The following is a 27,419-nucleotide window of genomic DNA, read 5'->3' as shown; positions in this document are numbered from 1 at the left end:
AATTCACATTTGTCATGGAAATAGATATCAAGTTCAAGTTAATAATCTGAGGATTTGAACTTTGAATGGCATTGATCAAACACACCACAAAACTCCAATGTCTAAATGCATCACTAATCCTCTTTGTTAGGATGACTCAGATATTTACTTTTTATCATTCCATTAAAAGATAATATAGCCTAAAAACTTGCTGAAACATTCTGAAAGAAACCAAACTATGATAAAAGCAGCAACAAAAACAACCCAATATAAAAATCTTATTACTTCCTAAAATGCAATAAAAGCTAAACCTCCCTCTTACCATTAGTTTCACCACCCTACTGGGCTTTTAAGTCAGTGGGGAAATCATGCAGTTGGAAGTTTTATTTAAAAATACCTCATTTTTTGACATATGAAAATTTTGAGAGGATTATTTGAGTGGAGCAAGGGGATGGTATGTGATGGCAATAAGTCATTGAACATTTGCCTGAAAATCATAAAAGAAAAAAAATGGGGCGCTGTATGACTGATTCTTGTAGAAATAAGAAATAGGCTGCCATAGTGCATATAATACTCAACTGAGAATATCTGGGTTCAGATCTCCATTCTGGAACTTAACTGGGTGATGGTGGCCAAATCATGTGATTTCTTTTGACCCTTGGGCAATTCACTAAAGCTTATTTCAGGCTGTAATCTTCCTCGATTGAGAGAAGTCTGTGAGAAAAGTCTCACAATGAAGACATAGAGACTACTGACATATGACTGATCCCAAAGACCAAATCTTATAGAAAAATGAAGATACTAACATATTTATTTGTATTTTGAATTAAGCATTTTCAGCACCTAGCATATTTCGGTAGTTCAAGATCTGTTCACGTCCTCCACTGGCAAAGACAGTAATTCCTCTATGATTTAGTAGCTGATTTTCAGAACTATTGGATCCAAAAATTTATCACTTTATGGGCAACCTGGCGAAAAACCTCTCTAACCTTGGCTAGTATGGTGTTTAGACAACAGACATATAGTTTAATCACTGGACCAGAAATTCTCAGAAGGATGTTGTCAGGATCAATTAAAATAATGTACATAAATTACATTGTGAACCATAATGCATTATGCATGTCATACTTTGAAGCTGCTCAAATATATTTTGTTTTTATTTCCTTATTTCATTTTAAAATTCCTATAAAAATACATCATCTTTTTGTCTTTACATCAGTTATTTCCTACCCTTTTCATTTTGAACCCTCATATGGCGTTAATTTCACTAATATGACTTTTTAGTAAAGAGATAATAATAATGACATGTTTATATAGTGTTCTAAGGTTTAGAAAGTGTTTTACTAACAAAAAGAGACAGTCATCTGGTACAACGGAGAGGGATTAATTGAAATCTAGTTTGAGATACTTGGTAGTTGTGTGACCCTAGGCAAGTCACTTAAACCTCTATCTGCCTCAGTTTCCTCATCTGCAAAATGGGAATAATTATAGCACTGAGGCCACAGGGTTGTTGCAAGAATAAAATAAAATAATATTTGCAAAGTACTCTGTAAACACTACGGTGCTCTATAATTACTAGCTGCTATTACCACTACTGCTAAAAATCTTGTGAAGTAGGTAGCAGAAAGACATTACCGTGTAGTAGAAAGAATACTTTAAAAAAAAAAAAGGTGCTGGATTCACAATCTGAGATCCTGAATTCTTATCTCAACTTACTAATTTTTGTAGAATAGGAAATTAAATTTAGAGAAGTAAATTGAGTTGTCTAATGTCTCATAGCCATATAGCACAGTGGCTGGTATTAGAATCCAGGCTTTCTGATTTTTGGTACAGTGCTCTTTCTAGTATCATATGCAGCTCTCCTTGCTGCTAAGTATCCCCGAGTTAGAAAGCAGCTTGAAGAGAGACAGCTTGAACTTTAATCTTCCATCTAAGCAGGTAACTTAGCAATAACCTGTATTTTATGGACCCACTGGAGTGGAAAATTGAGTCTACTTGAAGCATTCCTTTCCTACTTTACTGCCTAATGTAACCCTGCAGAAACCACTATTGGCTGGGCTGATTTTAATCCCAAGAGTAATTTCATAAGCCACTGCAAATAGCAAACATATCAGTATCACAACTTTTGGGAACTTGCACAAGTGACCTTTTATAATGTTTTATAAAAGTGATAACTAATGGCTTTCATTTTCCTACCCTTCTGTTGGGTAGATTTTAACCAGCCAGGACTACTACCTTTCACCCCAAATCAACACCAAAGTAGAAATGATTTTAAAAAATCAACCTGAAAGACAAAAGTTGGCTTCATTTTGTTCACTAATGTAGAAAAAGAGCACATCAAAAGCTTTGACTTTAAATCTAATAAACCTGCCAAAGGGAATCAGCTGCCTGGAAGCAGGAACATCTGGCTTCCTAATAAGGGACGTGCAAAGTGAAGAACAGCACCAGAAAGCAAAATGTTTATTTGCACTTCACCCTGGAGGATTTTAATAAAGATTATTTTTGGCAGAGTGTAGTGGAAAAAAAGAGCACACTAGAAGTCAGAAGACCAGGGTGCTAGTCCTATCTCTGCTGCAAAATGGGCATGGAACATCAACCAGATTACTTTCCCTCACTCAACCTTTGTTTCCTAGTTTTCAAAAGGAGAGGGATGGACTGGATAGTTACTAAATTCTTTGATCTTAAGTATTAGATTGCCAAATCACTATGTTACATATTCTCTATTTCCCAAATTTGTGCCTAGACACTGAATGAGTGATCTAAAACATTTGTTACAAATGTGGCACACAGAAAAGAGCAATAGGGATTTATAGTCAAAGAACTTAGGATTAAATTCCTAGTGGGTCGCTTACCAGTTGTGTGACCTTGAGCAAGACGCTTGACTACTTGGTGCCTCAGTTTCCCTATCTGTAAAATGATAGGACTAGGTTGGATGACCCCAAAGGTCTCTTCCAGCTCTAAATCTATGATCCTAGATGACAAGAATCTTAGAGCACAATTCTCAATTTTAATAAATATAATGAAATTAGCATACCTGAATTTCCCCCCTTAACAAGCCTCACTATTAAAAATAGAATACATAGGTTACTATCAATCATGCAACAGATAACCTGGAAGTGGATATTTTTCTGACTACCTGCCTAGTTCAGCTTTTCTTTTATTATTTTTTCTTTCATTCATTCTTTCATTATTTTTTTTCTTTTTTCTCCATTTTGTTAAAGTCACCAAGGAGTCAGCAGGAGTTCAGTTAATTGTCAGGAGGTTAAAAGTGGGGCTATTCTCCAGATCTGAGTGGCCAAGGCTGAGTTTTAATTGGCAGCATTTGGGTAGTCCTAAACACTTTCTGAAAACAAATGCTCCAGCAGCCAATGCAAAGTGTTTCATTGCCAAGAGAGGCATCCACAACCTTTCACAGAAGATAAACACATCCAATATGGTGACTAGGAAAACACACACATATTGAAATTCTGCGTTATATTTAATATTAAAAACCGAAATCTATTTAGCAAGCTGTGGTTCACAATTATGTTGAACAATGTGCTGATGGCAGCTTAGCAGTTATGAGTAGTCTGGTTTCATAATAACCTCGTGGAATTTTGGTCTGCTGTGTCTGCTATAATCAAAAAGCAAGGCAGGATCATACCTTTAATTTCAGGAATCAATTACTGTGATGGAATTAGGGCACCAGGAGATTACAGAGCAGGTGTTAGCACTTAAGAAATTAAAAGACAAATATATGCTTGTACGGATGTAATATGCATCCCTATAAGTCAATATCTACTAATTTCTTGTCTTCAGTTCTTTATTTCATAAATGCACGGTCCAGATGTGAATAGGATTGCCTCCAGAATATCCCAGTGAAAAAATGGGAGTATGTGTCTAGATTAATTCCATTTTAGAGTAAAGAAACTGAAACACAAATTACTTTCCTAGAGAAACCTAGATAGATCATATTGCCACAGACGAGGAAAAAAAAAATTGAGGGAAATTCCATTTGATCAGGTGCTATCTACTATTCAATGAAGAATTCTTGAGACTAATGCAGCTAATAAGCCAGCCAGCTCTTCATATGAAATAATACTAGTTCAGAAGAACAAAACATAAAGATGACTGATTTTGGAATCAGATGATTTGGCTTCAAATCCTACATATTATCCTTACTATCAGTATGATGCTGGGCAACTCACTTGCCTTTGGGGCTTCAATCTGCTCATCTGTAAAATGGTTAGACTGGATTGCCTCATATAAATGTCAATTGGAAGATTTGTTGATGTTTGGTCCGGAGATGAGGAGGCTTAGCTTTCTTCAAGTTCTTGAAAGGACATCATACAGAAAGAAGTGAGATTAGATCTGTTCTACTTGACCCTTGAATGCAGAAATAGAAGCAAAGGATGGGAGATGTAAAAAAGGCTGATTAGGTCCTTATACATATGGAAAGGTGAGGGGAGATGGGGATGGGGCTTCCTGACAACTAGAATCCTCCAAGAGGAGAATGGGCCTTCTCTGAAAGTAGTGGTCACTGCTAGTGGTCTTCTAATCAAGTACAATGGCTATTTATTGGAGATATTGCAAAGGATGGCTTTTGGTCAGATTTAGTTGGAATGAGATGGTCTCCGCAAACCTTATTTTTCAATAAACATTTATTTTCTGAACATTCCTGCTTTTGCCCACTGCTGGCAGGAAGCATCTAAATGGGCAAGGGGCTTGTGTCTCCTTTAGGGCTATTGGCAAAGGCTTCAGCCTCAGTGCTTCCTCTCATTTTGTGGTAACAAGTAATTTTATAGGATGAATTTTATGGGGTGAAGAGGAGTCTGGGCCTGTGATTTCATCAGTGTAGGGAGCACCTTGAGGGCACTCTTTTAAGCAGAACAGTTAGAAAACTACTACTTCCTGACTCAGGAAGTTGCACAGGGAATATGAGAAACTTGCCAAGAGGCCAAGGACAGTATTTGGTTACTAACTATATTAACTTTTTGAAATTGATCCATTAATCCCTTAATAGTGATGAACTGGTACTGTTATAAGCCTTAAAAATAGTCATTTGATGAGGAATAGACAAATGGCTTCCTAGAAGCCAATGTATTAGGCCAAAGATAGGCAGATCCGTCTCTGACTAATATCCCAGGCACTGCCAGCCTCAGTTTCTAGCACATCTTTTTATTTAGTTGAAGACAATGTCAGAGTCAGGTGATAGGGATGCCATCTGAAGCCTAAGTCCTAGTAGATTCTATCTACCATTCACAATTTTCTTGGGCAGCTGACTCTAGTATATGAAGACATGAAATTGATCTGCCACTGTATGCAATTCTCAAAGACATCTGAGAGAATGAAAATGGATGTTTTGACACTTGTCTAGGCTTTCTCCACATACCAAAATCAACCTGCTTGACTTCACATAATGATGCTGATTTTTTGTCCCCTTTTCATTGATGAAAACAACTCTTGCTTTAGAAAGCTTGGTCAGTGATTCACTTCAACAACAAAGCTAATACATATATTAAGTGCCAAGTATGCACAAAGCACTGGGAGCTATTTCATAATGAGATAGGCAGTTGTATGTATAAGTAGTGAATTTCTTAACACTAGAAATATCCAAGTAGAAGTTAGATTATCACCTAAAAGACGATGTTGAAAGAATTCCTGCAGGAGACAGGAAGTTAGACAAAATGATCCCTAATGTCCTTCCTAGAATCCAGATTCTGCAAATGTTTTTGCATTGCTCAGCTATTATTTAAGCCTGACCGCAGGAATTATTATTTTTAATTTACTCAGCATGCATAAGTAATAAATCTCTTAGGTCTCAGTTTAGTCATCTATACAATAGAGAGATGAATGTCAATTAATCTAAAATTCTTGTTATGAGAAAGGAACAAAGAAAACATTATTTGGATATAGGAAACAGTGGAATTTGAAACTGGTCTTCTTCAACTGAATTTTTTGCTTAGGCTTTTGGCTAATGGTGAAAACCATTTTTGTAGCTATTGATTGGCCTCCATGGCTGATGATAGAGGACATTTCCTCAACTACTTTGCTGCCCCTCAAAAACCCTACCTGGGCACTTATAGGGATCAGCAGCAATATACTGAATAAAGAAAAAAAAGCATGCTACCTTATTCCAGTCCGCCCCTGCTTTGCCCTGTTGTTCTCTATGGTGCACTGGCCACGTGGGTGTATGGTGCAGTGGGCACTGGGTGGGATTCAGAATCAAGAAAACTAAGTTCATATCCCAGGGCACATAAGCACAAGGCAAAAGTAAATCAGACACAGAATCAGGAGGGATGTGGACCTTGGAGGTCATGTGACATTGGACAACTATCTTACTCTGTTTCACCATCTATAAAATGGAGAGAATAACATTTATACTTCCTTCCTTGCAAAGTTGTATGTAAAAGCAGGCTGTTGTTATTATCTATTATATCCTGGGCCACCCTTCTGTGGTAACCTGCCTTGATCTGCCTTTCTAGCCATCATCCCATAGTTCCTTATCTTTTCTACCAAAAAGTATTTGCCTTTTGTTTAATAAACGCATCCCTATTAATGTGGTGATGATGATTACTGAGCTTTCGTGGTAATGTGGTCTATCTGTTGACATAGTCTTAAATTCCAAGGATTGAAGCTAATGGTATCGTCATCATCATCATATCAGGAAGTTTTTCCTCACAACAGTGCTAACTCTATCATTTTGCCTATCAATCTACCAAGCAAAGAACTCCAATTCCTCTTCCACTGAAACAGTTCTTCAAACACTTGAAATCCACAATTCTGCCTTCCCCTCCCCCCACCAAGTCTTTTCCTCTCAAGGGTGAACATTCCCAGCTCCTTCAACTCATCTTCATATGTCTTGATTTCTAGTCAATATATTTAATATGGAAATGCAATGATATCAGTATCAATTCATATTTACCTATAATTTTATGGTTTGCAAAATACTTTCCTTATAGGAATCCTGTGAAGTAGAGGCAATGAGTGTCATCATCAATTAGGGGAAGTGATTTGCCCCAAATCTTTTAGCTAGAATAATTGGCACATCCAAGGTTCAAATCCTTGACTCCAAATCCAGACACTAACAAGGTAAAAGGGGGTGGGGGGTTAGGATGGACAACACCTTAAGTAGTCACAAAATCACTGGACAGTGATATCTAATGTGATTATGTGACTGCTTTGTATAGGTGACTTACTACCTTTCTTGGCAAATGTCCCTAATGGCCCAGTTGGCTATTAACTTCACTGAAGACTAGAAAAAGAAGAAAATTATACTCCCACAAGTCAGAGGTCATGAACAAAGTGTTGAACAACAATGAAAATAAATGCCTTTGACTGCAGGATTGGTTAGGGAGGATGCCTTGATTTTATTACCCAACAGAAAAACACAAGCAGCTAAACCCTTTTGTTGTTGTTCATTTGTGTTTTTAAGGGGGGGAAATGGTTTATAATTTTTCTCTAGATGGGATCTTTTTTCTCTGACATGTAACCATGATTTAAGTTGTATTTATATTTCCTGCCTATTGTGTTTCACCATCCAATTGCTGAATGTAATTTATCTCCACATAACTTTCAGGTCTTCATTTAGAGTTTTTAATTTATAGCTTTGATATGCCTTTTGACCTCTCCCCAAATATTTTAATTTTTTTGACTACTGAATGGAGAAACTGGAGAACATTCAAGCTTTCAAATCAGTTATCAGTTCTGCTTGGGAACATCGTGGTGTATATATAGAGGGCAGGACATTGAAAATACCTGGCTCATAGTAGTCCTCCTTCTAGTCCTGAAATATGCTAATTATGCACCCAAGGGAAAGTTAATTAAACTCTCAACATCCTAAAAGTAGCTCTATGACTATAAGTTATAGATGAACTGGCAGTTTGTATAGATGGAAGGAGTTTCCACACTGAGAGTTCCCCACATGGATGAAGTCATAGTACTGGACCCTCAAAACCCCACCCCCCAATTTTTTTTAAATGGGTCTACCAAATGAAGGAAGAAATTTTGTTTTCTTCAACTCTTCCATTAAAAAAAAATCTATAGTTGCATCTTCTTATTTTGTCATTCTTAAGATAATGTTAATGAAAAAAGAGAATGGCAAGGGTGAAAAATTGTGTATTTTAGCAACCAACTGTTGTATTATTACTCTGTCATTTAGCAAGTCTGAGGGTCTTCCTATCCCAGTTTGATTTTTTTTTTGAATTAAAAGGGCCATCCCTAGACTCACTTCTTCCACAGGCCTATTCACTGAATGGGCAATGCCTCACTCAAAGTGAGAACTCAGAAAGACCTTAGCTTAAAAAGGCCAAGGTCTCCCACTGCATCCTGGGCCTTCTCCAGTCATCCTGATCTGTATCTGGCCACAGGACCTATATGGCTCTGGAGAAGAAAGTGAGGCTGGTGACTTTGCACAGCCCTCTCTCCCTCAAATCCAATTCAATGCAAATCCTGTCATCATGTCCCTGATGCCTTGGTCCTCTCTGAGAACTAAGGACAAACCACAACCACACAATTTTACTAAGGGATACTTTCTAAACTAGCAAGTATTTTTTTTTGCTGGATAGCAAGTACACAAACAATTCTATGAGTTCAATTCAATAAAGGTTTGTTAAATGCTTATTATGTACTAGGCACTGGGCTAGGAATGCACACCAACACATAAAATAATCCCTTACATTATATTGGAGGTAAACCAATGCACACAAGCATTTGTAACCATATTTAGAGTAAATATAGAGTAATTTTAAATGTACATGGAGGAGTGAATACAAACAACTGGGGGAAATCAGGGAAAACTTCATGTCAGTGGCAGGTGAACTGGGCTTGGAAGGAAACTTAGGGAATGTAAGGTGCAGAGGGGAAGAGGCTTTTCTGACCTTTGCAAATGACTAGAGGCAGGGGATGGAATGTCATTGATAGAGAATAACAATAGGGCAGGTAGACTGGAATAAAGAGTGGGGGAGGGGAGTCATATGACATAAACTGGAAAGAGAGGTTAGAATTCTATCTTGAAGGGTTTTAAATGCTGAACAAAGACATTTCTGTTTTATCCGAGAAACAATGGGAGCCACTGAATAAAGCTCCCTGAGGAAATGGAGTGATATGGTTAGACCTGCAGTTCAGTAGTATTAACTTTGGAGCTTTCTGGGAAAGGGACAGACTAGACTCAGGGAAATTAATTAAGAAATTATTGTAATAGTCCAAGTGTGAGGGGATGAGAGCCTGAACTAGAGTGGTGCCCATCTGAGCAGAAAGAAGTAGATAGATGTAAGAGAAATAGTGGAGGTAGAAATATAAGATTTGACAAAAGGTGTGTGAGGTATTAGTGTTGGTAAGAGTGATTGATTGGCATAGCATAGTGCCTGGCCTACAGTAGGTGATTAATAAATGTTTACTGAATTGAAAGTTCTAGGATGATTCTGAGGTCACAAAACTCAGTGACTGGGACTATGGTGCCACCTTCACAAAAACAGAGAAATTAGGGAAAAGAATAGGTTCTAGGAGAGATTGTAGGAGTTAAGGAAAGAGGTAGATTCTAAGGAGGAGGGATGAGAGTTAGGGAAAGGGGTAGATTCTAGGGGAGGGAGGTAATTAGGAAAAAGGGTAGGTTCTAGGGGAGAGGGATGGACAGAGATAATGACTTTTATTTGGGACATCTTGAGTTTGAGATGTTTATCAGACATCCTAGTGCAGATATCCTACCAGAAGTTGATGATTCAGAATTGCAGCAAGGGAAAGAGATGTGTATTTGGGACTCATCTGCATAGAGATCAAGGGAAATAGGGAGAGAGGAGAGAAAGTAAAGGTAGATAGCAAGACTGAGAGCAAGAAAAAAAATGAATGAAAAATATGTATTAATGCTTACTATGTGCTAATTGAATTAAATTTCAATTCAAACATTTATTAAACACCTACTATGTGCCAGGCACTGTGCTAAGCACTGGGGATACAAATAAGAGAAAGATGGTCTCTGTCCTTAAGGAGCTTATACTCTAACAGAACCGAGGGAAACAACACACAAAAGTGCCAAGTATTGTGCTAAGTTTAGGGCACAAAAAGAAAAGTGAGGCTCCCCTCTGTTCTCAATGACCTCGCATTCTAATCAGGAGTTGGGGAGGAGAAAGATAGAGAGACAGAAGGCCCAAGAGTCTTACCGTGTGAGCCATAAGGCTCAGAGATGGATAGTATGGCAATATAATAATTCTGAGTTCCTGCAGTTAATGCAGCTAATTCCATATTCTAGAAGCAACACAAGGTTTCCTTTCATGACCTTACCTCTCCTCCACCAACCAAGGATACCTAACCCTAGCCATCAGAAGCTCAGGCTCAAGCTTATCACTATTTCACCATAAATCTGCCAAAGGCGGGGGTGGGTTGGGGATGTGTCCTTAGAGTAGAAATGATCCCTAGGGTTTTCCCTTGAAAACTGATACATCAACAGTATCTTGTATAAAGCAAGTTAATGTATTGATTTATTTTTCAAAAGCAGAAAACTGCATCGCATGCAAACCTAAATAAATAGACCAACCAGACAGACAAAAAACAAAACAAAACAAAACTTGCTTTGAATATCAGGAGATGCCGTTTTGGCAGCCGAGCAGGGCAAGAGCTTCAAAAGCCGCTCTTTAATGCTGCGCTTGGTACCACTCTGAGCGTAGAGGAAACCTAGAAGATACATTTGCAGGTGTGTTAATACAGTCTTCGGAGCCCGTGGGGTGCATGCCGGATGGTATAGCAGAAGACAGGGCAAGCAGGGATCAGGAAGCATTCATTTACTCAAGGAGAATTAGTTGGAACCAAAAGAATTCTCCCCTCCCCCTTTAAAGCATACTTTCAAATTTGAAAGTTTTCTTTTCATATCTGTATTAAAACTGTTACATTTAATGTAATGAGTAGCAAATGTAGCCACTGAATTGATAAAGTTAACACTTTTGAAAAAGAAAACTAAAGGGTTGTGTCAACTTTTTCAAAAGGTACAAAGGGAGGAGAAATTCAATAAGCTTTATTGAAAACTATTTAACTGGATTGAAATTTCACCATGAAAAAGAGCTTTGATGTCCCCTTTGATGATTTCCCAACCTCTCATCACTCACCACATCTGATTACAAAGGGGATCTTTCCCCTGCATAAATCAGCAATAACCTGCTAGTACCTTTGCCTTCACTGAAAATAAGAAACAAATGTCCTTGGGATGCAGCCCGGGTGCCTTGATTAGCATAATTTGACATGCAGATATATGTCAATCTTTCATATTTTTTCCCCAAACAGCAATGTTAATGAATGTAGTTTATTCAAGTGGAGTAATTTCAAAAGAAGCAAGATAGATTTGGAAGGATGTTAACCTCAGAGCAGGCTGAGAGGTATAGGAATCTGTGTAGCCGTAGTTGGTACAAGGAAAATCGATAAAGGAGGGAGCATGGTGGTAAGTGTTTGAGACAAATGGTATAATCAATCATGGAAGTTATAATTGTCAAACTCACTACTAACTTCTTTACTCCTTTAAAGCAAAGAAGGCAATTCATATGCTGAAATGTATTATCTAAACCAACAACTGTCCAAAATAAATATAAAACAAAAGCAAGGCAGTCAATTTAAACTAAGGTAAGATGACCTCCACAAAGCAGTCCAGACTAATGTCTGTGATTCCAGATCTTCAGGTAAATTTACCAGATCATTGCTGGCCCCTGTCCTGCCTCTTTAATTTGAAAAGTCCAGATTAACCAACAGGTCAAAAAATAAGTTGTCAATAGCCCTTTCAAAATTCAAAATAGTCCTTTATGCTTTTTATACAATTGTCACACTTTCCTGCATCCACACATTTGCTCACGCTGGGACGTCTCCAGTCCTATGATCAATATCTGGCCACTGGACCTAGACCTTACCCAAATCAAAGTCAATTGCAAGTCATGTCACCATCTCCCTGAAGTCATGGTCCTCTTCAAGAACAAAGGACAAACCACACACAACAATCTTTGTTCATGTTATTCCTCATATTTGGAAACCCTGACCTTTTCTTCTCTATTAAAATCTTATCCATCTTTAAAGGTCCAGCTCAAATACTTCGCTCTCTACAAGGTCTAAATTTGGCATACTAAAGCAAAGCCTCAAGTGCCCCACTCTAGTCATGTCTCTGAGTCATAGATATTTTGAAGTAACAACCTGGAACAAAATACAGAACTAATGTAAAGAATTATGTTCTTGTTCTTGCTCATTCTCTCTCTCTCTCTCTCTCTCTCTCTCTCTCTCTCTCTCTCTCTCTCTCCCCCCTCCCTTCCTCCTTTCTTCCCCGTCTCTCTCTTGATTCTATTTAATAAGAGGGAAAGCAGAGATATATTGTATATTGATCCTGCTATATTATTGTGATGGGGAGATGTTGAGGTGGGGGTTCTTTCTTTGATAACTGTGAACATTCCCATGGAATCCAGTGGCAAAATCCTGAAATAGGTTAGGAAAAGCAGGATATGATATTGTTAAACTAAAATTCTGTTTCCAAGAGGAAACTCAAAAAGTTAGACTGATTTCATTACCATTATTAGACAGGCACTTTTCATAGAATTTTTCTGCTCCAAGTTATCCCCTGGAGTGTAGGTGAGTAGCTTGCTTCAAATACAACTTTACTTTATTCCATCACTTTTTTCTTGGTGTCTCATCCTACTGCTGGGCAATGTGTTTCCAAGGAGTGAGTACAGCTTCACATTTCACATTTCTGTGTTCTTTATTTTTTTTTGGGGAAAAAATCTACATCTGTCATGAGAGAATCACCATTTTTTTAGCTTTAATTTAAGGCTCCTTGGTTTAATGTGTAAGTTTTTCAAGAGAAGCATGGGAGAGGATTATTAATGTCTGCCACAAATTCAGTGCCATCAATGACAGGTCTTTGGGCCAGGAATTCATTTTGATACATTGATGGATCTGTTTTCATCAGTATAAGCAGTCTCTCCATTAATGCATATGGTAACCACACACTACTTTCTTATCTTGTGGGACAGAGAGTAGGATTTTTATCCACGTTATTAAATATAACTTCTATGTGTTATTGACCTATTATTCACTGGAGGTTTTCTTATAATTCTCGTAAAATTTTTAGAGTACCAATGTAGTGGGGATTTAAATTGTATATGTTTCACCTCTCATTCTTAATGTGACTGACTGACTTCCTTTTTCTGAACTTGTACATCTTCTATGATGCTTTTACACTACTTCCAGCATACAGGACGTTGTTGGTAATTTTCAGTAAGTGTCTGAGGCCAGATTTGAACTCAGGAAGATGAGTCTTCCTGACTCCAGGCCTGGCACTCTATGCATTCCACCACCTAGCTGTCCCAAGGATTTATTATGTACCTATTATATGCCAGGCACTATTTTAGGTGCTGGGAATACAAGGACAAAAATGAAATACTTTTTGACTTTAAGGAGCTCCCATTCTATCGGGACAAAGCATGTACCTGAAAAAGTAGAGACAGAAGATCTACACCATATTAATAATCCAGGGCTGTGTGAAAATGCATTTCTTTTGATCAAGGAAAAAAGATTTCATCCTAAAGACCTTGGTATTATTGAAGATAAGTTGGCCCAACATTAATCTTGGTTGCTCCTCTTTCCAACCTTTCAAATTTAAATAGTGGTTTAAGCAAGTAGTCATTTTTCATCAGCTGCTTTCTTTCACAGACAGAAATTCACAAATGCTATTCCACTTAAATTTCAGGCTTCAGGGGCAAAAGATGATTCCTGAATTATGGATTCAACAAGTATTGATGATGAACATATAAGTGGCAAGCCACCCCTCTCCTCCACTCTCCAGGAAAACATTTATGTAAGTGAAAATTATGGCCTTTATCTTCTTCCTAGCTCTGATTTACTTAGTAACAGCCTAACAGAAGAAAAGAAAAATGGTTCCTATGGTTTGCCCTGAGACAGAAGTTCCCTGCTCCATAATTTATGGTCCTTCTCTACTTCTATCCTGTGCTTTTAAATTATGGACACTGTTTTTCTTCTTAGAACCTAAGTCTGCAGATGACTAGTGAATGAAAATGGCTAATAACATTTTCTCAGACACAGTGTCTCCTATGGATCAATAAATATGAGAAAAATCGCCAGAGTTTCAAAGGCCCTTTGAGTCTCTCCTGATCCCCTTTTGAATTAATGACAAGATTATTCATCAACAGCAGCTTTGAATAGGATTCTTTAAGTTGCAGATATGAACTAGTCAGACAGCTAAGTAACCTATGTGTCCATAGGTTAATGATCTGCTTAGAGTCCATTTTAAAACTTTGAACAGATGGGATTTTCAAATGTATTCTTGAAAAAGCAAATGCCAAACAACTTTTAACATTTTAGTTTTGTCATTTATTACCAGGTCACTCTCCATTCACCCAACTAATTTTTGGGTATATCCAGTGGTGTGCTAGTAATTGTTTAACAACTGGCTCTCTAAAACAAAATGCATCTATTAAACACATTTATGTTTAATGTGTATCATTCACATTTTCTCTATCACTTTAAGTCCGTACAATGGACAACAAAAAAGTTAATTCCTGATTTTCAGCATTTTCTAATTTCTAAGCTATAACTGCTTATACTGCAAATTTAAAATCCTCTCTTGTGAGCTGGTTCAAGCTGGCTACGACACCTCCCCTAGGTACATCCAGCTTCTGCTGGGTGACATGAGTTATAAGATCCATTCCAGCTCTAAATTCTGTGATCTTATGACCCACATTAAGGGAACCAATTGAAAACGGAGTATTAGAAATCTAGATTTTGCTGCTTTGAAATGAATCATGCATTTTTCAGCAGTTTTTCCTTCCCAGATGTCTTTAGATTTCTCAAATATTAAAACACATTTTCCTTCCCCCGTATTTCAGTTACTCCATGAGGAAGCTGACTCAAGGTGCCTGATGAGTTTTAAATTAAAATCAAATCAAAATCTGCTGTGGATAAACCTCTAAGTGGATCATCTACATGCAGAGAACTGAAGGCTTCTATGTGAAGAAATAATTCTTCACATTGCCATTTGGATATGCCTATTTCTATTTAAACAAATTTTACCTTGTTCTATCCTTTTGCTCTTGTACCGAACCCTCCCCCCTTTTGGAGGGTAGGACTACATTCCATTCTTGATCATTTTGTAGACTGTATAATTTGTGAGTCATTCAGGTAAAAGGGTAACTGGAGGTTGGTTTCTTTCTGCCAATATCATTGTTAACCTTCCTCAATCCTCTCACTTCACCTTGTCATTTCATGAGTTGTCAGTTAATTCAGATAAACTGTATATTCTGAATCATAGAATTTTATAATGGGAAAGAGATTTAGAAATCATCCAGTTCATCTCTTCCCTAATCCCCTAATTTTAAAGATGCAGAAACTGAAGCCCAGAGAAATTAAATGATTTGTTTAATGTCACACAGGTAAACCAATAGTCAAGGTAAAATGAGAGTCTTCATTTCTTTCATTAAAAGTCATCCAGGGGGTGTGCTGGAGCCAGCTTTCTGGAGAGCTGATTGTTAAATTTTTAGTAAGAATATTTATACATTAGAAATCAGCAAACACTATAAATTAGGGCTTGATTTATTGTTATACTGATCACTTAGATTTACAAAAGAAGTGGAGAGAATGTTAGTAATGCATATTCAACCTAAAAAGTATGTCATGCAATTTTTTTCCTTCTCCTTGGAGAGTCAGTTGTTAAATATTCCAGTACATAGCTAGATTCCAAAATCAAACATAAGTGATTTTTGTATGCTCTGCAGTGCACCATCACTACCCTTCATCAGCATAGATTTACCAGAGCCAGCTGTATTCTGAGGAGAAATAACAGTCGAAGACTATAATATTTTATGTTTTCAATCTTCTCTAAGGTTTGGGAGAACTCTGGATCTAAGTATCTTCAAGCTCATATTTGGATCCTGGTTCCTATACTTATTTGTGAGACCCTGAACAAGTCACTTCAAACACTTCATCCACCCACTAAGATTCTATTTCCTTATCTGTAAACTGGGGGGGTAATGAGACACTACTAACCCTACAGAGCTGTTGTGGGGAAAGTGCTTTGTAAACCTTAAAGCACTAGCTGTATAAATGTGAGCTATTATCATGTCTATTTTTTTTCTTTCTTGTTACCAACACAACTCATACATTGAACTGTATTACACTACAATTTATATATAATTTGTTTATATGTTGTTTCCCTCATTATACTGTGAGTTCCTTGCGAGCGGGGGGATGCTTTTTGCCTATCTTGGTATTGCAAGCACATACTATTGTGCCTGGCACAAAGTAGGTACATAATAATCTTTGATGATTTGACTCATTATTTCTAAACTACACTAATTCTTGTGTAGAAATTATCAGACTCTTTCATCACAAGCCAACAACCACTAATTAAATATCATTATAAGAAAGATGTTATGTTCATGATTCCCTTTCTTAATGTTCAATAATGTTTTTAAAATGTTTCAAACCCAGAATAAAGGTGGATTACGGATTAATGAATAGATTTAAAGAAATGCTATTCAAACAGTTTTTTTCTGAAGAAAGCTGGCATAGGAAACACAACTGGGAATTACCTCTTAATATATCCAGAAGAAATGGATTTATCCATATTACCAACTAAAGAGAATGTGTCAGTAAAAGAAAGTATCATGAAGCCCTGAGAAGCCAGTCAACTACAATTTATTAGAATGTTCTATGTGCCAAGCACTGTGCTAAGTGCTGGTAATACAAACAAAGGGAAAAACACAGTCCCTGCTCTCAAGGAACCCAAAATCTAAAAGGGAGACATGTAATCAACTATCCACAAAGAAGATATAGACAGGCTAAATGGGGGACAGGATAAATTGTCTTGGAATAGTCTTGGAAGATGCTAAGATCACAAAGGACTAGGAAAGGCTTATTGCAGAATGTTAGACTTTAGCTGAGATTTGAAGGAAGACAGAGAAGTCAGAAGGTGGAGATGAGGTAAAGAAAGCTTCTAAGCATGGGGGACAGCCAGTGAAAATATGGGGAGTTGGGAAGTGTTGTTTTGCAGTAATTTCCTTAATGCATTATAACCACCTTCCACCTTAGAGTTGGGGAGTTCTCCTCGATATTGTTTGGCTTAGCATCTATGTGTAACAACCTTGGCACTGTCGTCTTTTATAATTTCACTTTCACTAAGGTCTCTTAGAAGACTGCTAGGTAGAGAAGTGGATAGAATACCAGGCCTGGAGTGAGGAAGACTCTTCTTCCTGAGTTCAGATCTGGCCTCAGACACCTATTAGTTGCATGACCCTGAGTGAGTCATTTAACCCTATTTGGCTCAGTTTTCTCATATGTAAAATGAACTGGGGAAGGAAATAGCAAACCATCTCAGTATCTCTGCCAAGAAAGCCCTAAATGGGGTCAAGAAGTGCTGGACACAACAGAAATGACTCAACAAAACAGTGTTTCTCTACTAGACTAAAAGCTTCATGAGGGCAAGGGACATGCCTTAGCTAAACTTCCTCTATTGCCTAAAGTAACTTTTGTGTGTAGTGCAGTGAGCATTGAATACTTTTTTTTTGTTGTTAAATGAAATATGAAAGGAGACTACTCCAGTTTTATTTTATATTCCTCCCTTTCATTATCTCTGTTCCAGTGAACCTGGTCTACTAGCTGTTTCCTGCAAGTGAAATTTTTTCTCCCACTCCTGAACCTATGGCACAGGCTGTCCCATGTGTGTGGTAATAGACACACTCCTCGTAACTGATAGACTCTCTTTTTTAAGGGAACTAGATGTCATGGTAGATAAAGCCCTAGGCATGGAGTCAGGAGGACTGGAGTTCAAATGGGGCCTCAGAGACTTACTAGCTGTGTGACCCTGGGCAAATCACTTAACCACTATCTGCCTCAGTTTCCTTAATTGTAAAATGGGGATAATAACATCTACCTCCCAGAGTTGTTGTGAGGATCAAATAAGACAGTATTTATAAAGCATTTGGCATGGTGTCTGGCACATAATAGATGTTTAATAGGATTTAATAAACTTAATAATTAAGGATTTAGTAAATCCTCCAACCCATCCTTCCTTTCTTCTCCCTCCATTCCTCCCTAGCATAGTTTGGGAGCTTCCTCCTACACAAGGACATCCCTGAGCTCAGCCTCACAGTGGGTAGTGTTCTTGCTCCTCATGATTTTTGTTATTTTGCATATATTTTGTATTTATTTATCTATGTACCCTGGTATATCTTCCAAGGTAATTCAGGGTAGGGATCATTTTTCTCTTTGTGTCCTCAAGTGTCTAACACAATGCCCCTGAAAGAGCAGGCATGTCATAAGAGTTCATTGAATTGGACTGGAAAATGAAGAGACAAATCCTGTTTTCACATAATCAATTAAGAACATTAGGAAGAACATTGTTGTACTCCCCTCTCAGTATCTGTTTGTGCCTAGGTCATGCCAATAGTATTTGCCATAGTGGGAACATAAGATTGCCACAAAAAGCTCTAACCTGAATTTTTCTTTAATTATTAAGTAAATTCAGAATCAGATGTGATCTAAACTTAAGATATATATATATATGTATATATATATATACATATATATATATATACACACACACACACACACATATACATGTATATATACACAAATATATATATATATATATATACATATATATATATATACACACACACACACACATATACATGTATATATACACAAATATATATATATATATATATATATATATATATATATATATATATATGCATATCTATCTGTCTTCCTAGCTTCCTTCTTTCAGGCTGAGGGTATCTTATATAGATCTATATCTTTTATATATATATGTGTGTGTGTGTGTGTGTGTGTGTGTGTGTGTGTGTGTGTGTGTGTGTATAATATCTATATGTGTGCATGTGTGTGTATCTACCTTTTTTCAGGCTAAGGAAAATAGACATTTAGCTATCAGTATTTCCTATAATCAAATTACGTAACTTCAAATTTTCCTTTGGGAACATCTAATAGTTAGATTAAAGGCAGGAAGCTGACTAAACTGCTTTTAAATTAATTTTCTGGTAATGTGAGCTCAACAAAGTTATTTATTCAATTATTTTTAACATGAGGGCATAAGATCATAAATATTATTTTCTTATCAAAACAGCATGCTCCTCTTTACAAATAATTAATCTTCTTGCTTTTTTTATTTGAACTTATTAGAAGTTGATTACTATGTCCTCTTGGACAAGCAGTGTTATTCTGGTCATCTTTGAATCTGCAGAGCTTGCTGTGTCAAATGGCTATTATTAACATACTTTAAAAGGCTCAATTATATACTTTTCCTAATGATATTTAACTTTCTTCCTAAGAAGGTACTATATAATGTCAGATATTATTATTATTATTATTATTATTATTAGTTAATAGAGGTCTAGTCTTACATGTTAGGAAGAGCTTCATTCAAACCCCACTTCTGCCACATATTAAATGAGTGACAAGAGCAGCTAAGTGGCAGAGTAGGTAGAGTACCAGGCCTGGAGTCAGGAAGACTTATCTTGCTGAGTTCAAATCTGGCCTCAGACATTGGAATCTTCATCAACCAAGCTCAAATTCTAGAATACATATGGAAAGTAATATATAGAGAATATATTATTATAATATATGGAATACATGTGTACATTACAGTATGCATACACACATAATTATATGTGTGTTCATGTATATACACATATATACACACATATTCATATGTGTGTATATGTTGTCTACGCTGACAAGTAAGCCACTTGAGGGCAAGCAGGACCTATTTCAGTTTTGTTTCTGTATCTCCAGGGAGAAGACAGTAACTATAATGAATATGCTTAATAAATGCTGGTTGACCTTTCCACCGTGGCCTGACCTTCTAGAGCTTCATTGATGGGGAATCCAGTGTCACCTCCAACATAAATAGACATGGAGGATGTCAGTATATGTTCTATGAAGAAAGCGATACTTGAGTTTAGTCTTGAAAGAAGTTGGGAGAGAGAGTTGTGGAAAATTGCTGTGGGGCATGGCCATTGTAAAGATATGGAGATGAGAGATAGAGTACAGTGTGTGAGAAACATAGGGAAATCCATTATGATTAGGTTGTAGAGTAAGGGAAGGTGAATGATGTGTAATGGGGTTGGAAAGGTAGGCTGGGGGCACTTCAAAAGACAAACAAAAGACTATGTTTTATCCTAGAGGCAATGGGGGGAGCCACTGAGTTTATGGCATAGGGAAGTGGTTTGTAGAAATCTACACAGGCAAAATCACTTTAGCAGCTGTAATTCAGATGAATTGGAGGGGGAGAGACTTAAGGTAGTAAAGCAAATTAGGAGGCTGTTGAAATAGACCAAAGTGAGAGGTAATGAGAGACTGGAGTAAGGTGGCATGTGTGTAAGTTATCAGTTGGGGAAAATATAACGAGATACTATAATAGGAGAAATAGCAAAATTTGGCAACTGATCATATTTGTGGGATGGGAACATATGAAGAATCAAAGAAAATAATGAAATTATTAACCTGAGAGATTAGAAGAATGGTAATATTTGTGACAGAAATAAAGAAGTTTAGAAGAGTGGTTTGGGAACAAGTTCCGTTTTGAAAACATTAGGCTTGATATGGCTACGTGACTTCTAGCTTGAAACATCTAATCTACCGCCTTGTTAATGTGGGATTGTCTCTCAAGACAGAAACTAGAACTGACAAGATAGATCTTGGTGACATCTGCATAGAGATGGTAATTGAACCCACAAAAGCTTCAGGGAATATGGAAATGCCCAGGAGTTTGGAGGGTAAAAAAGGCCAAGAAGATGGCAAGGCCTGGGGGACTTTGGAAAATGACTTCAGAGCATATCGTCCCCAGTCAATGACTTTTGGAATGGGCATTGTGGGATGTTGAGTTGGAGTATAGCAAGGCTCTGGGTTACCCCAGCCCTCAGTGCTGTGGGAATGAGAGTGTTAACATCCACTAGGGATAGAACATTCAACATGGGCAGTGGAGATTAGTAGGGGAGAGGAAAAACTCTGAATTATTGGGTAACTGATGGCATCTATAAATACTATGCAATTATTGCGACATTAGTACAAATGTAATTTATAACTAAACATACACTTCGAGGATTCACACGTTAACATTTTTACCAAAAAGGTCATATGAAAAGTTTGGAGAGCACTGAGATGGGTAATCAATTAGGAAGAAATAAAAGAAGTGCCTTCATACAGTGAGGTCCCAGTTGAATTTAGATACTCTGAATTTTCATTACTTAATCCATCCATCTCAATGAAATAGATTGAAGGAGTACCAGAGGCAGATAGTGTGAATGATGTATGGTTAAGATTAGCAAGACATGAGAGGCAATAAGATGAGGTGGGGGGAAGAGATATAAGAATAAAAGTCAGTATGGTGAACTAGAAAACTACAAGTAGAGAGCTTGGGAAGGGAGAGTGAAGCAGACACAGACAGAAGGGAGCAGACAGGATGGATGGTAGCCTGGGAAAATACTGGGGAATAGAAGGATTAGATGTCATAGTGAGGATAAAGGGCAGGATTGGGAGGGGAAAAGAGATGGACTAATAGGAAGTTATGATCAGATGGAAGAAAGTCAGAGGTAATTGATTGTGGAAATTGACCACCGGAAGATATTGGTGACTTCTCTAGCACCTCCCTTTGTGTGGCTGAGGTGGGGGGTCATGGGATTTGAGGAGACTGAAACATCTAGAATGCAATTGTGTGTTTATCACCCAATTTCACCTGCTAAATTCTGAGAGCCTTATCACCAGAAGGTTGACTGGTGGATGATTAATTTTTATGGTCAGAACAATTCAGTACTAGTATCTGCTATGATATAGAGGGATTGTGGTTTTAATCTGAGGGAAGGGCACCAATATCAGTCAAATTACAAATCCTAGTAGATATGAAGCCGACACAATAGAACCTTAATTTTTTTTCAGCTAAACAACATAGACTGATAAACACCTTACAAATTTCAATTGAGTTATATATTCCCTCAGTCCCTAGATAAATTCTGCTACAAATGTAGTTATCATTATATTTTTTTTAAAAAAAATCCCAATGTAAAGAAGATTCAAAATATTTTTGGACATCTGTGAATCTCTTGAGAATGTTGCTTAGCTAAAGAAAGATGTAATTTAATTTTTTCCACAGTTATTTTTCCATAATCCCCAATACCAGCAGTTTCCATCCTTTAATATTCACTCAGCTTTATTTTTGTGATACTCCTCTTTGTTTTTCATACCTAGCATCCTCTATTTTTCATCTTGAAACAATTTAGGATATACAGGCATAGACCTTCCTAGTAGCCTACAAGTTTTTACCTCTACTTTTTCAGTCTTGAACCATATTTTCCAACATGCTCACTCCCCTGTGCCCACCTTTGCCTTGAATATCTGGGTATACCAGTTATAACCTGATTTGGAGAATCTTATCAAAATCTTTGTTAACATTTCTGTGCTGCTTCAGCCCCTATAACAGATGAGGGTATGGAAACAGTTATTATATTCACTGTGTGATTTTTTTTTCTTTTGGTTATGTCTTTCTAGACTTAGGGTTAGTTAACTTTCACCCTAATTCCAAGGTGAAATGACCAATTGTTCTATGATATGACTTTTCCTATGATGAACACTGAATTATGTGAGAGCAGTAGTCTCTAACTATCATAAAGGAAATATGTGTTTGGAAAAGACAGGAAGCTTTCATTTTGTGTTCATTCAGTGAGAGGAATACAATCTGGAACATGATGCAGCTGATTCCATGGAAATGCAGAAAGACCTGCAGAAAGAGTTCTAGCGAACTGATAGATCATTTATATCAATAAAGTTATGGGAGGGCATGAAGAAGAAGCCTGGAGGATAAGAAGGGAATGAGTGGCAGTCTGTACTGGCATCCTGAGTACCCTCATCAATGAGATCACAGAGCCATCAGGCATCCACAATTCTCTAGATTTTAAAATACAGGACTTTTTTTTTTTTTAAACGTAGACACTTGGTGTTCTGAATTCTTTCCCTGGAAACTCTGCAGCTAATTCCATTTTGTGGACATCTATCAAATTCTTTGTAGTATTAAAGAAAATAATAATGAGTCTGAGGGGGAAAGGCTGTCTCAGTGCTTCCATTTCTTCACCTGAAAAATCAGAATGAAACTTGGTGTCCACTAACCTGAAGGAAATTAAAAAGATATATGAAGTACTTGCTCCTGCAAAGTCTGTAAAATGCCAAAGAAGTAGGAAAATAGCTGTTCTAACTATCAGGTATTAACTAATAGGTTCACTACTTCATTTCTTTCTCCTGGGTGCCCATTTTAATTCTCTGAGCTTCTTGCCCCAACATGTCCCAGAAGGCTTCTTATATTGGAAGATCTCTCCATCCCTGCTGCTTTGTTTTTCTGGAACACCCCTGTGCCTCTAAAACCTCTTCCTCTGACTGACTGTTTTTTGCCCAGAATCTTCATTTTAAAGGAGGCCAGACATGTTCTCTCCTTCATTCCTCTCTGCATCCCAGAATTCTTTCCCTACCAGGCTCCCATAGAGATATACCTCCCAACATGTTTCAATTTTCCTTTCATGTGTTTTGGAATGTAAGTTCTTCAAGGTCAGGGCCTGTCTTTCTTTTCGTTTTTTATTTGTGTCCTTAGCACTTAGTAAAAGGCCTAGCACTTAGTAATTGCTTAATAAATGCTTGTTGACTGACTATTAGTGTTCCCCCACTGCACACCCACCCCTAGAAGATAAGCAGGAAATACTTCAATTTTATCTCTGTATCCCTAGTACTTAACACAGTGCCTGGCATATAGTAGGTGTTGAATAAGTACATTTTTGTTGAACTGAATTAAATATGGATTTACATATTTATACATATCAGTTCTAATTAGTCTCAGGAAATTAATTACTATGTATCTGAACTTCAGGGTTCTTAAAAGAGATTCCCCAAAAAAGTCACCTAGCCTCCCCACCTCCCTATTAGGAATGAACCAATACTGGATATGCAAGAGCATCATAGTAAATTCAATTGAATCAAGCCAACAAATGTTTATGGAGTTATTAACCACAGTCATTAAACTATTCTAGGTGATGTAGGTCAAGATAAGATGGGATCTCTATTTTCAAGTAGGGATACTTTCCAGCTGTGTGGCTCTGAGGAAGTCATTTGACTTCTTGGAATCTCAATTTCTTCTTCTGCAAAATGAAAGGGTTAGGCTCTCTAAGGTACCTTATAGATCTAAATGTATAACGTTTTAATCTTATAAGAATATGTCTGTGACCACAGCAAAACGGATGCAGCAGAACAAAGAAAGAACATCACTAGAACCAATAAAAAAAATCCAAGACTGAGAAATTCTAAGACACACTCTAGCATCTTGCTCGTATTTCCTGCTCCCCTTCATTTTGCCTCCCTGGCTCTGCTCACTGTCTGACTCTTACCCAACTCCTTGGTTAACCTATGAACTCTGACCCTCTACTTCATTCTGTTTACTCGCTCGTATTACAAAGTGAACTATGGTTCTTTCCTCAGGAGGGTCCATTCCATTGAGACGTTATTCATCTTCTAACCATCACCACCAGCTAACTACAGCCTTCTGAACATCAGTGAGAGAAGCTTTGCAAATTGCTGTTAATATGTCATCTTCTAGGTAATTGAGAGCTGCTTGATGAATCTCAGTGCTATCTAGTGATGGAGAATGGACATACTCTGCATTCTATATATTTTCCCAGTGATTGCCCTTTTTGGAGGAATTATTTGGAGATACTGAGCTTCAACTGGAATTCATGGGATCATTGTCTTGATACGGGAGAGATTGCTGTCATGCTACCCCACTCCTCAACCACCTTGCAAGTATTCTGATCGGGGAGCAATCATTCAAGATGTAGAGCCTTCAGATGGTTAAACTAGATTTCTCCTGCCTCGACTTGAAGTTTCAGCAAGCTTTGAGGAGGGAGGGAATGGAATGATAGCTATCAGCCTACGGAAGACCAGGTGAACCCAATCAACAGTTCCATCATGATTAACTTTTTGGGCTAAATGATGAAAAAACAGGCAGGCTCCAAATCCCTACAGAACAAGGACCCTGCTCTCTTATAGCTTCAGATTTCCCACAGGGAAATAAACTATTTGCATGAAATAAACACTTGATTCTTTGTTATTTTGTTGATGATTATGTAAAGGTAAAAACTTAGCAATAGAGGTAACAGCTTATATTTCATAAAGCCTCAACTAGCCAAAGTGGTGAAGAAATGAGGATCTACATCAACATTTAAGAAACATTAAAATCACTTAAAATTTGTTAGCAATGACTGTGCCAGTAAACATCACTCATTCATAAAGTTTCCCTTAGAAAACAGACTCAGAGTCAGTTGCTGCATATACAATAAACACAAATTATACAAATCTGGGCTCAGTGCCCAGAAACAAAGCACATTCAACAAGCCTGGAGGAAAAAAATTCTGAACAAGAGTAATGCCAAGGTCTCAATCAGTGCCAAACCAAAAACAAGGGAAACAAATGAATGCCCTGCAGACTGAAATGAAGAGCCCTCATTGCTAATTTTATTTTGATAACCAGAACTTTTTAAAAATTGATAACACACAATGTAATAATTGCCCCTGACCATGGGTGACCCTATTCATTTACATTTTCCTTCCACTAGACAACAAGCCAGGAACATTAGCATTAACAATTCATCATGCCAATTGATTACTTAGATTTTGCAAAATAAATCTATTCCATGATGAGTTGCTAGATGCCCTCTGATATCCTCTTGCAATTGGCTACCTTGGTTTGTTCAAAATCTTGATGGAAACCTTTTTTTGTTTTGTGTTTTATGCTTTATTTTTCTCACACTTCATTCTGAGTGGAATCAATTCAGTTCTTTGCTGTTTGATGCTAAGCACAATTACATAGGTAATTCAAAAGATGTTTAACACATATGTAAGCTCACTCTAGACAAATTTGTCACCTCACAAGGAAGATGACATAATCACCAAAAAAAAAATCAAGAATATAGGAAAATACATGAAGGCAACATAGTAGAGACAGGAAAGATTGCCTCTGAAGTGTCTCCCAATCTAGATCTATGATTCAGTTCCATTATCTTTCTCCCTCCACCCAATTTTGGAGTTTGTGATTTATATGAAATCGCAAGGCTGGGACTCCTGACTTCATATCCTGGGCCATTTTTATTCTATTGAGCTTTTATAATCCATGAAAACTACTTACAATATTTTACACATATGGGATATTGAACTGCTCTACAACAGTGATTTCTTAGGTTTGAAGTCATGAAATTTTGGGGGGGCGGTGTTTCCTATTCTTTAAGACAGCAGACCCTAGAGAGTTTAGAGATGAAGGAACAAACAGAAATGAAACATATTCGCTGTGATTATGCTTTTTTCTAAAAAATCCCTAGGGCATCCCTCCACCCCCACCCAATGCAATCACTCTTGTGGACTACACACTGTATTCAGATCCACAGGCAGCCCTGGCTATATGGTGAGAATGAGACATACCTACTATACCTCTATTAAAGAACATCTTTCTTAAACTCACTTGTGAAATTTTGCTGGAACTCCAACATTACTTGTAAAGGCCAAATTATCTGGGTCTATATTATCTGAGAGGAGTAATAAAACACTCGGTCTAAGTCATTACTGTCCATTAGCCTTTTGCTCAAAATAATGTATTCTACTAGTTAAGAGGGCTAAGAAAATGGGACCCAGAGTATTATGCTAAATATTGGGAGGCATAACTTGCCACCCTTATCTAATTAGAGAATTACAGTATCTCACAGCTGGGAGGGCAACCCCTACCTGAACAAGAATGGCTGCTACCGCACACCCAACAAGTAGCCATTCTGTCTTTACCTGAAGATTTCTAGTGATGGGACACCTAACAAGTCTTAAGCTGGCCCATTCCTCTTTTGGGTAGTTTGAATTGTTAGGAAGTTTTTCTGTATATCAAGTCTAAATTTGCTTCCTTGTAACTTCTACCCATAGTTCCCAATTTTCTCTTCTGGAGTGGAGTAATGCAAATACAGACATTCAAGTGCCTAAAGATAGCTGTAATGTCCCCCTTAAGTCTTTCTTCTCCAAGTTATACGCCCCCAATTCCTTAAGGTAATCCTCACATGACTTGATCTTGAGGCCTTTGCCACATGGCTGTCCTATTAGATACCCGCCAGCTTTTTACTGTCCTTCCTAAAAAATATTGAATCCAGAACTGAATACAACATAATACAATAGAGATACAATGTATCACCAATGCAGAGTATGGCAGTAGTGTCGCCTCACTGGTCCTGGACACTATGCCTCTCCTAACACAGTCTATGATAGCATTGTTTGTTCAGTGGCTTTCTTTTGTGTCTGACACTTTGTGACCCCATTTGGGGCTTTCTTGGCAGAGATACTGGAGTGGTTTGCCATTCTTTCTCCAGCTCCTTTTACATATGAGGAAACTGAAGCAAACAGGGTTAA

At 37.5% G+C, this 27,419-nt stretch overlaps 2 protein-coding genes across 4 annotated transcripts in view; one reads left to right on the top strand and one right to left on the bottom strand.

Annotated features, from left to right (window-relative positions):
• PACRGL (parkin coregulated like) overlaps nt 1–25,076 on the top strand; it is a 178,702-nt gene extending 153,626 nt beyond the window's left edge. The window contains exons 10-11 of the transcript XR_002325700.2: nt 13,667–13,774; nt 24,466–25,076. The gene's annotated coding sequence lies outside the window, so the exon portion shown is untranslated. The remainder of the gene's footprint in view (nt 1–13,666; nt 13,775–24,465) is intronic.
• The window catches only part of KCNIP4 (potassium voltage-gated channel interacting protein 4), a 502,065-nt gene that overhangs the window by 122,749 nt on the left and 351,897 nt on the right, over nt 1–27,419 (bottom strand). The gene's annotated exons all lie outside the window — the stretch shown is intronic.

This window comes from Phascolarctos cinereus, unplaced genomic scaffold, assembly GCF_003287225.1.
Source record: "Phascolarctos cinereus isolate Bilbo 61053 unplaced genomic scaffold, phaCin_HiC Scaffold_9;HRSCAF=440, whole genome shotgun sequence".
NCBI lineage: Eukaryota > Metazoa > Chordata > Mammalia > Diprotodontia > Phascolarctidae > Phascolarctos > Phascolarctos cinereus.
Note: the sequence above shows the minus strand (reverse complement) of the source record. Positions and strands in the feature narration are given on the sequence as shown.